This window comes from Cricetulus griseus, chromosome 2, assembly GCF_003668045.3.
Source record: "Cricetulus griseus strain 17A/GY chromosome 2, alternate assembly CriGri-PICRH-1.0, whole genome shotgun sequence".
NCBI lineage: Eukaryota > Metazoa > Chordata > Mammalia > Rodentia > Cricetidae > Cricetulus > Cricetulus griseus.
Window position 1 is genome coordinate 279,424,204 of NC_048595.1, and position 20,319 is coordinate 279,444,522.

The 20,319-nt window shown below is 43.4% G+C and overlaps 1 protein-coding gene and 1 non-coding gene across 4 annotated transcripts in view; both read left to right on the forward strand.

The window, feature by feature from the left end:
- The window catches only part of LOC100763181 (sterile alpha motif domain-containing protein 5), a 228,143-nt gene that overhangs the window by 111,071 nt on the left and 96,753 nt on the right, over positions 1–20,319 (forward strand). The gene's annotated exons all lie outside the window — the stretch shown is intronic.
- On the forward strand, positions 10,511–10,640 carry LOC113834259. Its single transcript, XR_003482659.1, has one exon. It is a non-coding gene; the product is annotated as a small nucleolar RNA SNORA36 family (small nucleolar RNA).

Consider the following 20,319-nt stretch of genomic DNA (forward strand, 5'->3'; position numbering starts at 1 on the left):
TGAAATTCTGCAGTATTGGTCCTCCTCTGATTGGCTTCTTTCACTTAGCACAATGTCTTCAGTGTTCATTCATGTTGGATCATCTGTCATCTTTCTTAAAAAGTATTTTGAGGGGGCTGGAGAGTGGTTTAAGAGCTCATACTGCTCTTGCAGAGGAACCAAGTTGGGGTCCCAGTACCCACACAGGGCACTTCACAACAGCCTATAACTCCAGCTCCAGGGAATGTGACTTCTGGACTCTGATAATACTAGCACTTACATGTGCACACTTGTATTTGAGTCAGAGGCGACCTTATAGAGATGGTTCTCTCTTCTGTCCTGATGACTCAGGTTGTCAAGGCTTGCATCTAGCCAGCCCACAATTTCTGTTTTAAGACTAATATTGAAGGCCAGGCATTGGTGGCGCACGCCTTTAATCCCAGCACTCGGGAGGCAGAGGCAGGAGATCTCTGTGAGTTCGAGGCCAGCCTGGTCTCCAGAGTGAGTGCCAGGATAGGCTCCAAAGCTACACAGAGAAACCCTGTCTTGAAAAACAAACAAACAAAAAAAAACAAACAAACAAAAAAAGACTTATATTGAATAATTCTATTGTGTTCATACACTATTTTTTCCCATTCAATTATTGACATCTACCTATGACTATGAGTGCATACATACATCCTGCATCCATTGCATCCATTTCATTGGGGGAATAAACCTAGAATGATTGCTTTTTTTTTTTTTTAAGATTTATTTATTTAGTATGTACACAGTGTTCTGCATGTATGTCTGCAGGCCAGAAGAGGGCACCGGATTTCACTACAGATGGTTGTGAGCCACCATGTGGTTGCTGGGAATTGAACTCAGCACCTTTGGAAGAGCAGGTAGTGCTCTTAACCACTGAGCCATCTCTCCAGCCCTGCTTTTTTTTTTTTTTTTGAGACAGGGTTTTTCTATGTAGCCTCTATGTCCTGGAGCTCACTCTATAGACCAGGCTGGCCTCAAACTCACAGAGACCTGCCTGCCTCTGCCTCCTGAGCACTGGGATTAAAGGTGTGCGCCACCACCACCCAGCCAGAATGGTTGCTTTCAATTAACTTTATCCCTATACTCTTCAGAAGCCAACTGCCTGATCATATAGAATTAGATCTGTCGCCATTTTGAGGAACTCCACGTCTTTTTCTCTAGTGGCGACATTATTTTGAATCTTGCCATCAGAACACAAGCATTCCCATTTTTCCACATCTGCATCAATGCTTACTTTCTGCTTATTTTGTAAATAATACCATGGTAACAGGTTTGAGTAACATCTCATAATGCTTTGGATTTGCATTTTCCTGAGGATCAACATCTTTGGGTGTTGTGGGGTGTTTCTGAAAGTGTCTCATGTAGTCCAGGTGACATATAGTCTGTGGAAAAGTATCTACACCTATGTTTTCCCCTTTTGGGAAGTGGGTTAGTTATTTTGTTGTTGAGTTGGGCATTCTTTATATTTTGTGGTATTAATCCTACATCAGACCTGATTTGCACATATTTTCTTCTGTTCCAGTTTGGCATTCCCTAGGCTTGATACTGTACTCTAAGGCACAAACTTTTATAATGTTGATGGAGTCCAATTAATTTATTTATTTTTCTTTCCTGAGGTTTTTGGTGTCATGCCCTTAGAAATTATTGCTGTATCTGATATTAGGAAGCCTCCCTTCTATGTTGTCTTTAGGAACTTACTACTGTAAACTCTTAATTTAGACCTCGGTCCATCCTAAGTACAGTGTGTGAAGTTCTCTGTCAGGTTCTGTTATCAAGAGATTTTAAAGAAAAGAGAGAGAGAGAGAGAACATGTCTGCTCTAGTGTATGTGCTGGCTAGTTTTATGTCCATTTGACACAAACTATATTCATCGGAGAGTGTAACCTCAATTGAGAAAATGCTCCCGTGAGACTGGGCTGTAGACAAACTCATTCCATGGGACATTTTATTAATTAGTAATTTATGTAGGAGGACCCAGGCCACTGTGGGCGGGGCCACACCAGGACTAGTGGTCCTGGGTTCTATAAGAAAGCAGACTGAATAGGTCATGAGAAGCAAGCCAGTAAACAGCACCCTTCCATGGCCTCTGCATCAACTCCTGCATCAAGGAACCTGTATCCAGATTCCCTCATCCAGGTTCCTGTCTGGTTTGAATTTTTGCTCTGGCTTTCTTCAATGCACTGTGATTCAGGATAAGTAAGCCAAGCAGACCCTTTAGTCCTCACCTTGGCATTTTGTCATGATGTTTCATCACAGCAGCAGAAAGGTAACTAAGATAGATAATGCACATGTGTGAGATCAGAGGATCATCTTGGCTGCCAGTCTCCTTGTCTTCCACCTTGTGAGACAGAGTCTCATTATGATTCCTCATCGTGTATGTCAGGTTAACTGGCCCATGAGCTTTTGGGTTCTTCCCACCTCCCATTCCTCCCACAGAGCCTGGGGTCACAGATGCTCACCGTCACACTGGCATTCTATGAGCTCCGAGAATTTGAAGTGAGATCCTGGCACTGCAGGGCAAGGGTCTTACCCGCTGAGCCATCTCCCCAGTCCACATGATTTGTATTAAAGACAATCCCACACTCCCCTCCAGCACCTGGCTTCCTGTGGATCACCACTGTCCTCCTGTCTTGTTATTCCAAGCTGCTCTGATGCTGCTTCCTGGCTTCCCCAGGAGAAGAGGTGCATCTCTTTCTGAACACCTATGGCAGTTTTATTGTGTGTATATCATGGCGTCTGCTCTTCTGTCCTGTATATTGTTATTTACTATTCCTTTTCCTGTCTTACATTATAAACCCCAGTGTTAAGTCACGGCCCTGTGTTCTTCAGATCGTGTGTCACAGTCCCTTGTGACAGGTCTCATGCTGACCCGTGTTTTTCAGCAACTCAACCGTGTGTCAGCTGGCTATCCATCCAGTTCTAGAGAATCATAAGGTATCATGGGAATAGAAATACTGAGCTTAGAAATTTTATGACACAATAGTGAAGTTCAGTTTTGCGTTCTTTAACCTGGAATGCTGATAGTATGCTGTTGTTATTACTGAAGAAAGAGAAAAGAGCTATTTTGACACTGACGGCCTATATAAGGATTTTCAAGCCATGCCCTTAAAGACTGCAGTCACATTTGAAGCCAGGTAACGGAAGCTTTCCTTGTGTTTGTAGTGAAGTTGAGCTGCTGGAGGCAGTCATGAGGCATCTGACAAATGACATTCTGCTCATTTGTGACTTGCTTTCGCCACATACTGTAAGAGACACATACACACATGGTGACTGCCTTCAGAGAATCTTCATGGTAACACTCAACTAGAGGCTGTAAAACACTTAGGACTGTGAATTTTCGAGAGTGTTTGTAGAACAGGCCTGGAGAATGCTCACTATAAGAAACCGCTGAAATACTGAAGTCCACATATGTTTATTTATGAGAAAACCAAACCAAAACAAAAACAAGGTTGTGGAAGCAGTGCTTAGCAGTACCCACACTTTATGATTCCATGCCCAAATCGTGACGGAGGATGAATAATCTAGAGCAGATGTTCTTAAAGCTGTCAGAATTGGGCCTCTTGAGTCCAGGGTCATCTCCCGTCCTATAAAGCCAGGAACCATAATTACCAGCAGTACATTTTTTGTCTATAGGATAGGCAAAAATATAATTATAAGGTTGCAGTTAAAGTAACATCCCACATTAAATGAAGCTGCATTTTACAAGGTGGCGCGCAACCACATTGCTTCAGAAGCGTTCTGCCTAAGGAGGGTCATAAAGAATACCTTACTAACAAACACATCAGAAGCTACCCCGAGGTGCCTGCCCTGGGAAGGCTCTGCCCACAAATCTGTGGGGCAGTCGTAAGAACGAATGGTCTCCCAGGTCAGTATTTTCTTATTGAAGCAAATCAACACATTCCATGTAAGTGCATTATCCTGCCATTCAGTCAGCCACTAAATATTGATTGAACACTTACTGCTTACCCTGGGGACTACGAAAGCATAATATAAAAGTTTTTCCTACACGAAGAACCCACATAAAATAGCAGGGCACTAAATTTTTGGAATTCAACATTATGCAGTTGTATGTACTCAACATTAATTGAGTACTCGACCTATAAAAGGTGGTGTCTGAGATTGCATGGAATAAAAATAATTCTCCTTTAGCTGGATGCACACCTTAACCCCCAGCACTTGGGAGACAGAGGCAAGTGGATCTCTGTGAGTTTAGAGACAGTCTGATCTACCTAGAGTTTTCTAGGCTAGCCAGGGCTACATAGAGAATCTCTGTCCCCCCAAATATAAAGAAAGAAAGAGAAAGAGGGGGGCAGAGGAGGGGGAGAGGGGAGGGAAGAAGGAAGGAAGGAGAGGAAAAAGAGAAAGAGAGGAAGATATAAAGAAAGGCTGGGTATGGCAGTGTATGCCTTTAATTCCAGCCCTTGGGAAGCAGAAGCAGGAGGATATTTGTGAGTTCAAAGCCAGCCTGCTCTACAGAGTAAATTCCAATACTATATATAGAAAGACCATGTCTCAAACAATCAATCAATCAAACAAACAAAACCAACCCGTCGATCAATTAATAAAAATAATGCCTTTTGAACTTTCAGTAAGCATCTCTCCTCCTCATCTTCCTTTATGAGACAGGCTTTCCTGTGTCCCAGGCTGACCTCAGATTCACTATGTGGCCAAGTACTTATCCTCTTGTCTCCACCATCCCAGAGCTGGAGTTACAGGCTGGTTCCATAGTGCCTGGCACATGCTGATATCTTGAAGTAAGAATTCTTCAGCACACCACAGCCTCCCTGAATGTATCCAGGGACAAAGAAAAGTTTCCTTAATACTTATATAAAAAGACATAAGGAGTTGTGTGGTGTTTGGCTTTGCAATGTGGGATTTGTACTGTGGCTACTTCAGTTACTAATGAATTCACAAAGCAAGGATACTCCCCCAGAACAGATATAAGGGATGAATTACAGGAAAATTATTATTGAAAAAAATGGAAAAGCTGTGTTTTTTAAAGGAAGTAACCCAGTGTTTCAGAGTATTGGTATGGTTTTTATCAAGAAAATCAGAGACGAGAAGGAAACATTTAGCCTGTGAATCTGGAGTTGGTGATTTCTTAGCAAAGGCAGTTTCTTATCATTCCACTAGAACCTGAAGCTATTTCATTAACTTTGTTTATTGTGAGATAGGAGCTGACTATGTAGCTCAGGCTGGCCCCAAACCCAAGCTCTTTTCAATTTCAGTCTCCTAAGTGCTAGGATTCCAGGTCTATCCCACCACACTCTGATGTCCTGTTTTTAAGAGGGGACATGGGAAGGTTTTCGATGAAGAGAGTGACTGAGTTCTGGGGAAGCTGGACTCTGCAAAGGGGGCTCCTTTGCATAACGGGAAAGAGCAAAGTTGTTGCTGCAGCCGTGAAGGACTTTAAGCACCAGAATTGGAACTGACATGAAACCAGGTCATGGGAGACAGAAGGACTTTGTGAGACCCAGTGACAATGGACTGGGCAACACTCTGATTCTGGGAGGCACATTCCCCACTTCTTCATGGTTGCACCCTGGGCATCTATCTAACCTGCCATGTGTTCATAAATGATCAAAACGAGAGGGAATTGGAGGTAGTGTATGGGGCTATTCATTCAAGAAGTTTGATCTATAGCTTTGAGGAATGCAGTGAATGAGTTGAGAATTAGCCTCCTTCCTTTTTTCCTTCCTCCCTCCCTCTTTCCCTCCCTCCCTCCCTCCCTCCCTCCCTCCCCTCCCTCCCTCCTCCATCCCTCCCTCCATCTTTCCCTCCCTCCCTCTTTCCCTCCCTCCATCCCTCCCTCCCTCTCTTCCTTCCTCTTATCCCTTCACTCTTTTCTAGCCCCTCTTTTTCTTTGTAAGCCCATGTGCTGGAGGGAGGAGAGGAAAAGTGTGGGGGTGAAAGTTTTAAAAAATTAAAGAGAAAGAAGAAATGTGAATTGCTCCCCTTCTTATGGTCTATATATAGACAGTTCAAGAGTTGGAACCTTCCTCCCCTAGAAAGTGGCATTGTAGCTCAGGGGTGGGGCACTTAACCCAGCATACGCAAAGCTCAAGATCACATCCCTAGCATCTTACAGGCTGGATGGTTCCTGTGACCATCCTTTGGGCAGGGATTTGTCATTAGTACTTAGAGCAGGTTTAAGTGAAACTATATTGATTGTTTTTGTTCTTTGATCTGAATATTTACTGGAAAGAGTTACACAAGGAAATAGAAGAAACACTAACTCACTAGGTTGTGGAAGTCAGGCATGTTGACCATAATGCCCAGTTAGAAAGCAGATAAAGAGGGCGGCTCCCAGAATTTTATTGTATACATAATCATGTGGCTATTCTGTTGAGTGCTGAGTGGGAACTTGAGTGTAGGTGATTCTTCCATAGTAGAGCTGAGAGTGAGTTCAGCAGGCAGGCCCATTGGGGTAGAATTCCTGGCTCTGCTGCCTCCTGGCTAAGTGATTTGAGCAGCTGACTCAATGCCTTAAGACTCAGGTTCTCCTTGTATTAAAAGGAGAATAGCTGGACATTCTGGTATATGACACTAATCTCAGCAGTGGGGAGGCTGAGACAGGAAGTTTACGAGTTTCATGCTAGCCTGGGCTACATATTGGAGCCCTGTCTCAAAGGGAGAGAGAGCTTGCCTTCTCCTGCTCATTCAATCCAGAACCCCAACCCATGGGATGGCGTTGCCCTGCTTCAATGTGATCTTCCCGAATCTGGATAATTCCTCCAGGCATGCCCAGAGTCCTGCCTCCAACAACTCTAAATCCTGTCAAGTTCACAGTCCATATTAACTATTAAAAGATCAAGAGGAGTAGCTCTATAAGGCACAGACCAAGCACAGTGACAGTTCGTGCTTAATCATTGGCAGGTTTCATAATGAGGAAATTGGGTGGGTTGGCCATGGTCTACCTAGCCTGGCCTTGAGCCAAACTCACGTGATACTCCCTTCTCAGACTCCCAAATATCTGGGGCTACACACATATGCCACTATGTTCAGCTTGGAAACTGTCTTATTACTTTTCCAAGGATTTATTTATTTATAAATTTGTATGCATGTACATGTGCTGAGTGTATACACACGTTCAACATGTGTGCCTGAGCCTGCAGATGTCAGAAAACGCATCAGATCCCTTGGAACTGGAGTAATAGGCATTGCGAGTTGCCACATAAGTGCTGGGGACAAAACTTGGGTTCTATGGAAGAGCATCAAGTACTCTTCACTGATGAGCCATCTCTCCAGCCCTGTGTTTTCTTATTTTTATGATGACAAATATGTCAGGCTTCCAATGGCAAATGAATTTAGAATTCTTGAGTTGGTGCTTGGCAGCTGAAGAATTTAGGTATTCCTATTAGTCAGTGATTAGTCAGTGATAGTCACATGTGTCTAGGAAGTCTCAATCACTCTAAAGGGAGCTGGATGCTTTGTCCTCACGTGTCTTCCCTTCCTTTTGTTAAGGGAAGCAATAAGGAGATGGACTTTTCTGAAGTTTGCTGGACACAGACTTTTCTTCAAAGGGTCCCTATTATTTTGTCACATATCTGAGACAGAAAATGGAACTCATAAAGCAAAACTTGAAGGAGTTGTATTAATTAAACACCACACAAAAACTGTTTTTCCTGAAACAGTAGAAGTTCAAGGTGAGTCATGACTCAGGTTTGACTAGGAACCTTGTGTGATCGAAGTGCTGTCTGAGAGTATAGACAGTAAAAAGAGAAATCCAAAAGGGTTTGTGAGCATGCTAGCACTTGCCCCTGCAGACATCAAGAACTCAAAAACTAATGGTAGTCATGAGAGAGTCAGAATGCTGCTGTATTAAAGGAGAAGCCAGGTAGAATGTGGGCAGCCATAGGTAGCTCTGCCATTGGCCAAACAACGCTCCAGGGGACTACCCTCAAACCTCTTAGCTGAAGGCAATCCATTAAACCTCCCCACTAATTCATAGGATTCCCTTTAGCAAGAGGAAGCACTTTGAAAGAGGGAATTAGGGGCCTGCCCTCATTAATTAAAAATAAACCCTTGATTTTTCCTGAAGGCCGAAAAGCTTTTGTGTAATTATGGTTTGGTAGGTAAAAGCGATACCACACCTAAATCCACACCCACTGAGACACTTGGCTTAACTGCCCTTTCAAAGAGTATAGCCAGGCTTTAGGGAGGCTGCTTTTATTCTTGTGTGAGCCATCCCAAAGCCTCTTGAGCATGTATGTCCTGGGATGGCCACAAGGGTTATGATTCACTGGTTTATATGTAAGTGCCATCCACACAGTTTCTTTCCTCATATCCTCTGGAATCGCTTGCTTTTAAAAGAATATATGAAACACAGCAAGCACATCAAGGGTTCCCAGGAGTGTTGTTTCCTAAGAAGGTGCTTTGTTTAGTTGTTGTTGGTTTTTTCTTTGTTGTTGCTGTTGTTGTTGTTGTTGTTGTTGTTGGTGGTGGTGGTGTGTGTGTGTGTGTGTGTGTGTGTGTGTGTGTGTGTGTGTGTGTGTGTGTGTGAATATCCTCTGTAACATTTTCAGTACCGCCCCACAATCATGAGCACTTTTTGAAGTACTCTCTCAGTGGATGAATAATGAATTTACAGTGGGCTGCAGAAGGAGACACTTGTAAGTTCTGCTCAACTGGTAGCTTTTAAAAATAGCTCTTGGATTTTGCAGTGTGGAGTGCCATGTGTGAGATCCCGGATGACATGTGTGCTTCATGTTGCAAAGCCCTTCACAAGTGTCACCCAATTAACTGCATGCCCTCTGACAGGTGGCAGGGGCCCTTCTGTGACTTGAAGAAAGGAGTGCCTGCTTTCGTGTCACTGGCTCAGGACAGCATCTTTGTTTGGGGGGTGGGGAGCTGTCTGAAGAGAGTCATCCTTTTGAGTCTTGAGTAATTACGAAGTGAGTTTCAACACCATGCTTTGTAACTTCTAGTTTTTGACAAACAAAGCGGGTTATTTGTTCAGTTTGTAGTGGAACTTCTGAGGTAGAACCCAGGGCTTTACCCTGGTGAGGCAAGTGCTTAGCTAGGCTAGGAAAACATGAGTGCCAAAAACAGTATGCAGGATCAGACGAGTATTTGGTAAATACTGTAGATGAGAGACGTGAAGTAAGGAAGACCGAGATTATATTAGTTTAAGTTGCATTACTATAATGAAACACTTAGTTCTTACTAAAGTCCCAAAGTTGGTTCTTGCCAACAGGAACAGAACACAAAGGAGAGAGCCACTTGGAGAGTGACTGACCCTTTGGCAAGGTCTGTTGGAGAGACCTTGAGTACAGGTGATGAGGTTCGTCAAGGCAAGATCATGGGTTGGGATACTGCTGAGAAACTGAGTCCAGCCTGTATTTAGATGGCTGCCTTCTATTAGGATTGGTAGCAAGTAGAAGAGACTCAGGTATTAGGTTGAGTAAGGATTGGACAGAATCTCTGTCCTGAGAGAATAGGAGGGTTACTGAGCCATTATGAGAGCAAAGCCTTAGAAAATGAACAGAGCAGAAGGGTGGACACAGACTAGGGAGTAGAGGAGGACAGAGGCCCTGGAAGCTGAAGGAAGCCTTTTTGCATGAGCATCAACCACATGGCTCATCAGATGAGCATAGCTATGAGGACTGTGTGCCCACCGTGTATCAGACACCTCCCAGAGACTCAGTCGCTCCTAGCACTTGGACAAGACCTCTCTCTGTTTCAGCCTTTGCTTTGGTGAACGTAGGGTATTAAAGCATCCCATCTTACAAGCTTGTGGGGGAAACTAACTAAAAAACATGAAGTGCCAAAAACAGCATGCGGTGTCAGAAGAGTATTTGTTTAATTCTGCAGATGAGAGACATGAAGTAAGGAAGACTGAGATTATATTAGTTTGAGTTGCATTACTATAATGAAGCACTTCAGACAGCCAATTTATAAAGATAAAAGGATAATTTGGCTCATAATTTTGGAGGGAGGGTCTGGCCCTAAACCAAATAACACACTGCTTCTGGTCTCTAGCACCATGGTCAGCAGGGATGTATACATTTTCATTGGTGATCACTCTTGAGTCAGGAGGCAAAGGCAAATAGGAAGAGAAAGAGACCGTGTTTTACCAGCTCCTATGAAAGTATGCCCACGGTGATTTGATGATATCTGTATTAGTTACTTTTCTGTACTGTGATAAAACACTTCCCATCAAAGTGATAAATACTTTATTTGGGCTTATGGTTCTAGAGAGATAAGAGTTGGTCATGGCATGGCATGACAGCAAGGTGGCAGGAACAGAGAGCAGGACTTACCCTACAAGCATGAAGCCAGGAAGGGAGAGAGATAACACTCACTGGGAATGGTACCAAGCTTTGGAACCTCAAAGCATGATATACTTTTTCCAGCAAGGCCAAACCTCTTAGACCTCACCACACAGTGTAACCAACTGGGACCAAGTGTTCAAATGCCCAAGACTATGGGGAACATTTATCCATGTCTCATCCACACCACCACAATGTCTCCTAAAGTTCCCACTCCCTAAAGATTCCATCGCTCCCCAGAGAGTTGAGTTCAGTTCAGAGCAGCTTCCCTGTTCTGTTAACTAAACTTTGTGACATTGAATGTAGTTAAGGGAAATGACTGAATAGAGAATATTACTCTTCATATACTTCCTAGTCGATACCAATTAAAAATCCACCGCTTCCCAGTAGCCCTAGTCTGGGCATTAGGTCTTTAACATAAAGACTTATGTGGGATGCCCATCCAACCTGAGACAGGCTTGATTTGTGGATGGAGATCCAGCAGGCGCCCTCATGGGGAGGCAGATGCAAAGAGAAAACTAGTGGGGCATCCTTGGTGGGTACTTAGGTAGTGTGTGGGGCTTGGGAGATACACCCAGCAGGTAACCCACAGGCATCTGCTGCTGGTTCTTTGTGTAGTTAGAATAACACCTCATCGCAGCAAGCAATCACTTTGATTTCTTTTAATGTGTACCATTTAATTGAAATGATTTAAGAGTTGTTCTTCAAGAACACAGTTCTGTGTTTTTATTGGCAGTGCCCTCCTTTCTGGTATTCCATGGTGATTTCAGGATAAGTCAGGACAAATGTTCATTTGTGATCCCTGACAAAACCCCGGGCACATGTGGTAGAAGATATTTATAGAGCATGGTGTGGTTTCTCCCCTTCGCTGAGTGTCTTTCTGCCATTGGGTTTGCTTTACAGCTTCAGCATACAGCCTTTTCCTTGCTTTATGAATCAAATCTCTAGTCATTAATCTACCTCATTAATTAAATGTAAATCGATGTATACATTTTCATTGGTGATCACTACGTGTTGCACACTGGTGGGGTGGTTTTTTTTAACCATGAGATCTCCACATCCCCCTTTCTATATTTTAATATTTTTTATTTACTCATTCAACAGATTTTTATTAGGTACTTAATCTACACAGTTACTTCGTTAGTCTTGAGGCTATGGTGAGTAACTAAACATAATGTGATTACACCCTGACATGGTGAGGCCTGACCCAGTCCCAGGGGTCCAGGGAAGCCAGTGGAGGAGGGGAAGCTTTTAATTTTCTTAAAGTTCTGTCAAAAATATACTTTAGCCTGGAACCTCCAATCATGCCCTTCAAAGACTTCTCCAATCTTTCCTCAACACTGGCAGTTGCTTGGTGACCCCTTCTTTTCTGGTCCCCTTTTCCATAAGGTGCTGCCCTCACTCAGGGTCCAGAGCACTTGATGAAATTGAGGAGGTTTACATACCTATCTATCTATCTATCTATCTATCTATCTATCTATCTATCTATCTATAATTTATGGCAAGGAACTTAAGAATCCTCCATTTTCCAAGACCACATTAGGCATTTTCACGAGTGTTTAAGGGTATCTGTGCACTGAGAAAAATTTGGCATGTTTAAAGAACAACCCTGCTTAAGGTTTAACAACTAAAGTTGATGTTTTCTCACCCTAGCTTGAGTCTTGTGGCAAAGGTGAATTCTCTCCTCGGTTCTCTTTGGGTCAGATTGTATAGAGTAGATGAAAATGGTCAAGTACAGATGCTTTGATTTGCATACATTGTTTTAAGGCTCCAGTGGAAAAATGTGGCTGGTTTGGACGTGGTTTCTTACGACTTTTAGAAGTCAAGTCTTTAAAAAACAAAAACCACAGGGACTGGAGAGGTGGCCCAGCTGTTAAGAGTACTTCCTACTCTTCTGGAAGACCAAAGCTTGGTTCCCAGCACCCATGTCAGGTGCTGACTCACAACTATTGTAACTCCAGCTTCAGAGGATCTTATGTCCTCTTCTGGCCTGCGTGGACACTCACACATGCTCACATGTGCAAACACCTACACACCCAATTAAAAAACAAAACCTGAGCCATAAAACCAAAACACCAGATCTGTTTGTATCATGCAAAACCCCTTGGCATCTTGGCCCTTTAAATATAAGCCTGCCTGTGTCTGCTTCCTTTTTAAATGGATTTGTGGTGTTTAGGGACATTGCCAGTCTCCCCATCCTGTTTACCATGTATATCACTCAGTGTGTTCAGACTCACTGCTTTTATCTGCTGTGCTATGGACCTAAGAAAGGACCATGTGTGTTCTGCCCTTGGCCATCATGTCTGAATATGTTTCCTGTTTCTACCTTTTCTGGGGCTTTTATTTGTTTGCTTTTCCAGAGAAAAAACTTGCTATCTGGTAGAGGAATATTGGCGTAATGGACTCCTTATGTGCAAATTTTCTGTGCTGTCATAAGTATAAGTTTTCTAATTACCACCTCGTGCTATTTAGGTGACTGAGGTCTAACCGAGAAGGGATGAGAAAAAGCTTCAGTTCTTCCTTTTTATGCAGAAAAATTAAAAATTAAAAATAAAATAAAAAAGGAGAAATGGACCAGATCAGTTAAAGGAAAAGGGAGAGAAAGGCAAAATTCTGTGAGGAAAAGACTTGTTTTTCTCAGATTTTTAATTATCCAAAGCAATAAAAATAACATAGTATGAGGTGTGCAGTCTGTTTTGAGGGGAGGGTTTAAGATGGGTTCTCAAGTGGCCCAGGCTGGCCTCTCATTTACTATGCACCTGAGGATGACCTTGAACTTCTAACCCTCCTGATTGTATCCCCCAAGGTCTGAGATTGCCACCAAGTAAGTCTGTATCCTTAAATGACAAATGTCTCACAAAGATCTGTAGAGAAGAAATTATCTTATGACCATTGCAATTAACAATCTTAACCCCGGTCTTCTGTGTCATGGATATGTTAGGTCCTGGTTAACAGTATGAGACTCTAGTAGAGCATAAAATGTGTGTATGTAATTTTGAACCAGATGTTACATGGGATTTCTGAAAAGAATAACATGTAGGCCGGGCATTGGTGGCACACGCCTTTAATCCCAGCACTCCGGAGGCAGAGACGGGCGGATCTCTGTGAGTTCGAGGCCAGCCTGGTCTCCAGAGCGAGTGCCAGGATAGGCTCCAAAGCTACACAGAGAAACCCTATCTCGAAAAACCAAAAAAAAAAAAAAAAAAAAAAAAACCAAAAACAAAAAACAAAAAAAAAACAAAAACAAAAACAAAAAAAACCATGTAATTTAAATAGGAAAAGTGTTTTTGCTTTATGATTGTAAAAGTAGAATCTACACACTGTAGGGGGAAAACCAGAAGAGATTACAAAGGGAATAAAAGTTACATTTAAGGTTCCCACTTGCATTTCTATCTCGGATATTACTGCAGCCTTCTGTCTGACATATATGTTTCAGCAAATATTGATATTTCATTGAGTATTTTACATGCATATTTTCATGCCTTTATTTCTGAGATTCATCTCTTAAAATCATGAGCCTATTTCTTACCTGAAGTGATATTTCTTATTAAGTTATCAGCGTGCCTGTGTGCCTGTGTGTATGCATGGATAAGGGTGCACATATTTGGTGATGTGTATGCACGTGTATGTGTGTGGACAGAGGTCATTGTCTAGATTCTTCTTCAATGGCTTCTGTCTTAGATTTTGAGACAGGGTCTCTCACTGAAGCTGGAGTTCACTGATTGGTTAGGCCAGCTGACCAGCAAGCACAGGCATCCTCCTACATTCCCCTCCCCAGGGTTGGACTTACAGACTCTCACTGCCATGCTGGGTCTTTTATTTGGGAACCAGGGACCCAGACCTCAGATTGTCATGGTTTCATGGTAAGCACTTCTTCAGTGCAGCCCTCTCCCCAGCTCAAGCAGTCTTTATATACTGGGCCGTGTAGTGTGTTATTATACATGTGGCATAGCCCTTTGCTAGTAAATGTGTCAGTTTTGTTTTGTGTTTTCACAGTACTGGGGCTGGAACCCTGGGCTGGAACTCATGTGTGCTAAACATGTTCTTCCACTGAGCTACACCACAGGCTTTCAAGTGTGTGTGTGTGTGTGTGTGTGTGTGTGTGTGTGTGTGTGTGTGCTCATGTGCATCTGCATGTGCACACATGTGTGTGCAAGTCCTGGGGTGGTGGCTCTGGGGAGCCCTCCTGTAGGTGATGCACAGAAGTTGGGTTTTCAAACAAGAATTTCACTCCCTGATGGAGCAGCAATGTTCCTGGGTGCAGTGTTGCTGCTACCCACGGTCAGCGACACCCAATGAACATCACTTCTTTTTTGGGAGTGTTGGTGGGGTTCAAGACAGGGTTTCACTGTGTAGCTCTGGCTGTCCCGGAACTCACTTTGTAGACCAGACTGGCCTTGAACTCACAGAGATCTGCCTGCCTCGGCCTCCCCGGGGCTGGGATTAAAGGTGTGCCCTACCTACCACCTCCCGACAGAGCATCGCTTCTGTTACAATAGTTACTTTTCCCACCACTATGATCAACTAATTACTTGACCACTGTGGCTGCTTTCTCATTTTTGTGATAAAAACCCAGACAAAGACAACTTAAGGGAGAAAGTGCTTATTTTGGCTGAAGGGATAGAGTCCATGATGGAGGTGAAGGTCTGACATGGGGGCATTGAGGCCATCCCATCATACATCAGCAATCTCGAAGCAGAGAGCAGACAGGAAGTGAGGCCAGGCTCCAAAAACCTCACAGCCTTCCCCCAGTCCCATAGTTCCTCTAGTGAGGCTCCACCTCCTAATGGTTCCAGAACCTTCTCAAATTGCACCACCAATTGGGCACCAAGTGTTCGATTTTCTATAGGAAAATTTCAAACTACAACACCAACAAAAAGCAAGTTAAGGGAGCAGGGACTTCTTTGGGTCACATTAAGAGGTGATACAGTCCACCATGGCAGGACCACAGGAGGCCTCTGGTTATACCGTATCTACTGGCTGTCAGGAGTGAGTGTGCCCAGCTGGCTCCCACCCTCCCCGTTTTATTGAGCATGGGATACCAGTCCATTCAGGATTCTTAGTGAAACCTCTCTGGTCTGGAAGTGCCCTTAAAGATGTACTCGGAGCTGATGTCTCCTAGGTCATTCCAAATCCAGTCACATGGGCCAGATTAACCATCTGTTAATATTTAACAGGGTCATCTTCACATAGCCAATCGCTACTTCCTGTTGGAGCCACTGGAACCATGCATAATAAGTCGGGCATCAGGCTGGGTGGGTGAACTCTGTCTGGGTTAAATAGTGCTTCTCCTTCTCCCCTCTCCACTGTAGCAATTAGTTCAACAGATAGTGCCGCAGTTTCAGAGTTGCAGAGAGAAAAAGTTGGCCTTGTGGCTGTGAAGGAACAAACAAGATCCTGACAAATGGCTGCTGCTGCACAGTGAGGGGAGATTTATGCTTAGACCACAGTAAACTATGCATCCAGGTAATAATTTTGAGCAATGAAGTAAGTTTGCTACAGGAATCGTTAAAGAAACAGATAAATCACAGTAATTTCAACATGGCACTTTTGCCATTCAATAAATGGGTATTTTAAATTTCATTTGCTTTTGAACTAAGTTCAATAATTTATAGAGTAAGTCATTCGAAGATTAATGCTCAGAAGGGAAGAAAATCACCACACAAGAACAGAAACATATCATTTATGTATATTACATCCGAGCCTTCCCTGCCTGTGTTTCCATTATAAATCCGATCTTGCAAGCGTTTATTATAAAAAGTTTGCCATGGGCTAAAGTTTGACGTTTGTCTCAACCTCCTGAGACCCTGTTTTTTTTTTGTTTTTTGTTTTTTTTAAATTTTCTTTCTCAACTAGTATAACAACTAGTTATGAGGTTTTTTGTTTTTGTTTTTTTTTTCTTCAGGCGTGCACATGTGTGTGTTGGTGCTTGCCCACTCATATGGGTGTGAAGGCCAGATGTTGGCATTGGGTGTCATCTTCTATTAGACCAAGAGTCAGGGCAGGGGGTTAGGCCCAATGAACTGTATTAAACCATCACCCAGGGTACTGCAATGCATTAAGCTTAAAAAGTACTAAAGGACTTGTTGGAATCAGGATTTTATAGTTGTCAAATTTCAGGTTGCAGAGGGATTTGGCTCTGCCATTGCCTCTCCCTGGACCATGTGCTGTATGTTCTGGGAAAGGGTGGTTAACCCAGAGGCAGGCATTCCATAGCAACTAGAGAGATAAGGTGTTCATCTGTGAACTCTCAAGACTTTATTCTTTGAGTCTGGAATTTAAAGATGTGATGTTGTCTTTGTGTTTAAATCTAAGAGAAAGAGTCTGGCATTATGAGCTGAGAAAGAGCTTAGTGGTGTTTGAAGTTGTGGATACCCTTAAAATAAGATGGAAACCAGTCAGAGCAAGAATAGGTTATTTGCCTGCCAATTTCCTCCCTAGTTCTCTGTTTGTCTAGTTTATGTTTGTTTGTTTGTGTGTTTCTATAAGGATCTCTGCTGAGATCTTGCCAGCTAGGTCATCATACCGACTTCTTAAGGAAAGCTTCTTTATAGAAAATGTTCTATTACATGTTTCATTTCTGTGTGTATGTGTGTGTGCACACAACACTCAGGGAAAGATCAGAAGGCAACTTGAGGGAGTTGCTTCTCTCCATCCCATGTGGGAACCAGGTCATCAGGTTTGGGAAGAAATACTCTTACCTATCAAGCCAACTCACTGGCCCTAAAGTGCTTTTCAAATTTACCACTGTCAGCTACTAGGCTCCCTGCGTTCATCCAGCATACATCGAGAGCATGTGGCGTTCTGTTTTTTCCTTATGTTCTGCTAAGCAAGCCATGGAGCCTGACTTTTTCCACCTCCTTCCTGTGGTCCTTATGGAGGAGGAGAAGTTGGCCCTGAGCTGAGCTGGTGGGTGCTTGGTGTTCTTCCTCTCTGCCTTTGGAACAGCACAGTGGTTTGTTCCTCCTTCCTTTCCAGCTGTAAGGTTCATTTGGCGTGGGATCCTGGCAGCAATAAGGGAGAGAGAAATGTGAATTTCCACAAGAACTTGGAAACAGCTGGCCGGGTGGGGTGGGCATGAAAACCATTTTCCAGGACCTTATTTCTGCCCTCAGGTGGGTTTGGAGTCTGGTGTTTCACACAGCAGGCTTGAACACATTAGAACAAAATATATTCATTTAATCTCAGTGCCTAAGCGTTACATTTGACCCATGTGCTGTTAATGTAACTGGACTACACATGTGTGCACCTGGGCAAGCAGGTGGAAGCACATCTGTGTGTATCCCTTGATTTTGGGCAAGCAGCTGGTTTTGTTTTGAGTTGTTATGTGTTTGCAAATAGTAGTTTTGCTTACAAAAATGCTTTCTGAAACTTGAAAGTTCTTTATGTATTGTTTCCAAGGCTAAAGTATCTGGCTTCCACATAGGGCTGTAGGCACCAAGAATGCTGATTGCACCAGGGATCTATGCAGAAACAGTTGGACTTTGAACACTGCCTTGTCAACATTTTGTGTCAAGTTTGGTACAGAAATATAAATACAATGGACAATGGCAAGAATAAAAACCAGGAGGATGCGCTGGCAGGATGGTTCAGGGTGAAGGACCTCGTGTGTGAGCCTGGCAACTTGTGTGTAATTCCTGGAAACCACACTACAAGGGGAGAGCCAGTTCCCAAAGTTGTCCTTTGACCTCCACAAACACTCAGTGGCACACTCACACTCCTCTTGTCACAATAATAAACAAACAAGCATATAAATAAGGAAAAAAACCAAAAAAACCCAGCAGGTCCTTGAGGGCAGTGGAGTTCTATGGTGCTTCATAAGCTAGGGTGTGGGACGGGCTGAGTGAGCAGCCAGTCCCTTAAGATGTTTCTCCTCATTCAGGCTGTTTACCCACAATTGTCTCTTCAGATCTACTCATTCTGGCATATTCATTGTTTTCCTTGTGGCAAGAACAAAACAAGCCTACATGGCGTGCAGCCCACCCTCCTTCTGGTTCCAGTGTATGCAGTACAGCATCACCCACCACATACACAGGGTTGGGCAGTAGGTTCCCAGAACCAGCCCCTTGGCCCCATGAGAAAGCACACTGACGGAGATGGCCTGTATTTGGGCTCGACTCCTGCCACATCCTCCTATCTCTAGTGCTGCCCCAGATTGTCCTTAGTTCTCTGCTACCTTTCTCCTTCAGCAAAGTTTCTCTGCTGGTGTTTTGTGTTTGTGTTAACCATGACCCTTAAGCATAATCAGATGCTATGAGGATGCATCACTGGACATGACCATGACTTTCCCACTTCCTAGGTGTTAGTTGAGGTGACCGAAAACAGTTCCTGAAGTCATAATGTAGTCCTGAAGAATATAACTATGGTGACAGCTACTGCAAGCAGGTTATTGAAGAAATCGGAATCATTCTGATTGTTTAAACTATAGCTAATGATACTGCTTCTGCCAGATGTGCCTATCGTCTTATGCCAAGTTGGTCAGGGGATGAGAACCAGAGCTTTGTGTAACCATAGTCTGATAATTGGAGTTCTGGCAACTCTGAAACACTAGGCTCAGCCATTTCTCCCCAGTTTGCCAATTTCAAAGGTGAGTAATGGTGACTAGCAGCATAGAGGAGATTTCGAAGTGGCCAAGTTAGGGAGGGAATCAGACAGAGGTGGGAAAGGCAGAACTATCCAGGGGCCTTAGTCCTTCCTCTAAGGGACTTCAAAGAGGTAGTTTCAAAATGCCAGTGCTGCCCAACTGGTCTCTCTGACGATGCAGAGGGGTGAGGCCTGAGGCTTATTCAGAACTCAGGTTTCTTACAAATCAAAAGTTTAAATGTATCTTCTGAAAGCACCCACACACATGTATGTATGTATGTATGTATGTATGTATGTATGTATGTATGTATGTATGTATGTATCTTCTAACAGTAACTGGAGTTTTAGGGCAAAAACCTGACCCCAGCCAGTAGGTTCAGTAAGCTAGGCTCAACTGTTCATCTCAATATGTCAATCAAAAAATAATCTTAAAAATCAGAAAATTTTGTCAATGTAGCCAGCCATATTGGGTAGCTCCCAGTGACTCCAAGTCCATCTTCAGTGTACTGGCATGGGCTTTAGAGGGATCAGAAGTCTTCATGGGTGCTCAGTCCTTGTCAAAGTGTGGTTTGCTTGGCCATTGTCTTGGTTCTGTGAAAGTAGTCTGAAGATGTGTTACTGCCATAAGAGGATGGATCTGGTCTCTGTAAGAGGAACAGTCCTACTCCAGGGTGTGGTCTCTCCATTATGAATAATTCTGGACATCTGTTCTTCTAGGAATCTAAGATGCCCACAGACTTAGGACAGTGACCTATCTTTATGCCTTCTGTGAAGGAAAGGGGGCAGACAGGGACTCAGTGAGGGCAAGGGTGCCAGGGTTTCATGCTGCTCTTAGTTACCTGTGGGCCCAGGTGAAGAGTCAATGGGTTTTGGTGGAAGCAGTTTCTAAATGTTTGTTTCAGAGCTGCCCCTTTGTGGATCTGCCTCGGGTAAGATAAGCCTTTGAAAGGGTGGTGGTACATGTTAATCCCAGCACTCGGGAGGCAGGGGCAGGTGGATTTCTGTGAGTTTGAGGCCAGCCAGGTCGACAGAGTGAGTTCCAGGACAGCCAGAGATACACAGAGAAAACCTACCCTAAAAACCAGAATAAAAACCAGAAGAAGAAAAGAAGAAGAAGAAGAAGAAGAAGAAGAAGAAGAAGAAGAAGAAGAAGAAGAAGAAGAAGAAGAAGAAGAAGAAGAGATAAGCCTTTGTGTTCTTTGTGTTGATTCAGAATTAGTCATTAGTCTCTAGTCTCTTTGGAAAAAACACTAGGGTTAGTCCCTGTGCTCCGTGGATGGCTCTTGTTTCCTTCTAATTACATCCAAATGTTCCTTAGTACAACTTTCACACTTAAACCACCAAAGCCCATTGTTTGCATCACATGTAGCTCATTTCTCTCCCCCTTTGTTTCATATTTTCAAGGGAAACACATCCTCTTACTATAAAACAAGGGTGTTTACAGGACATGGTCTTTATCT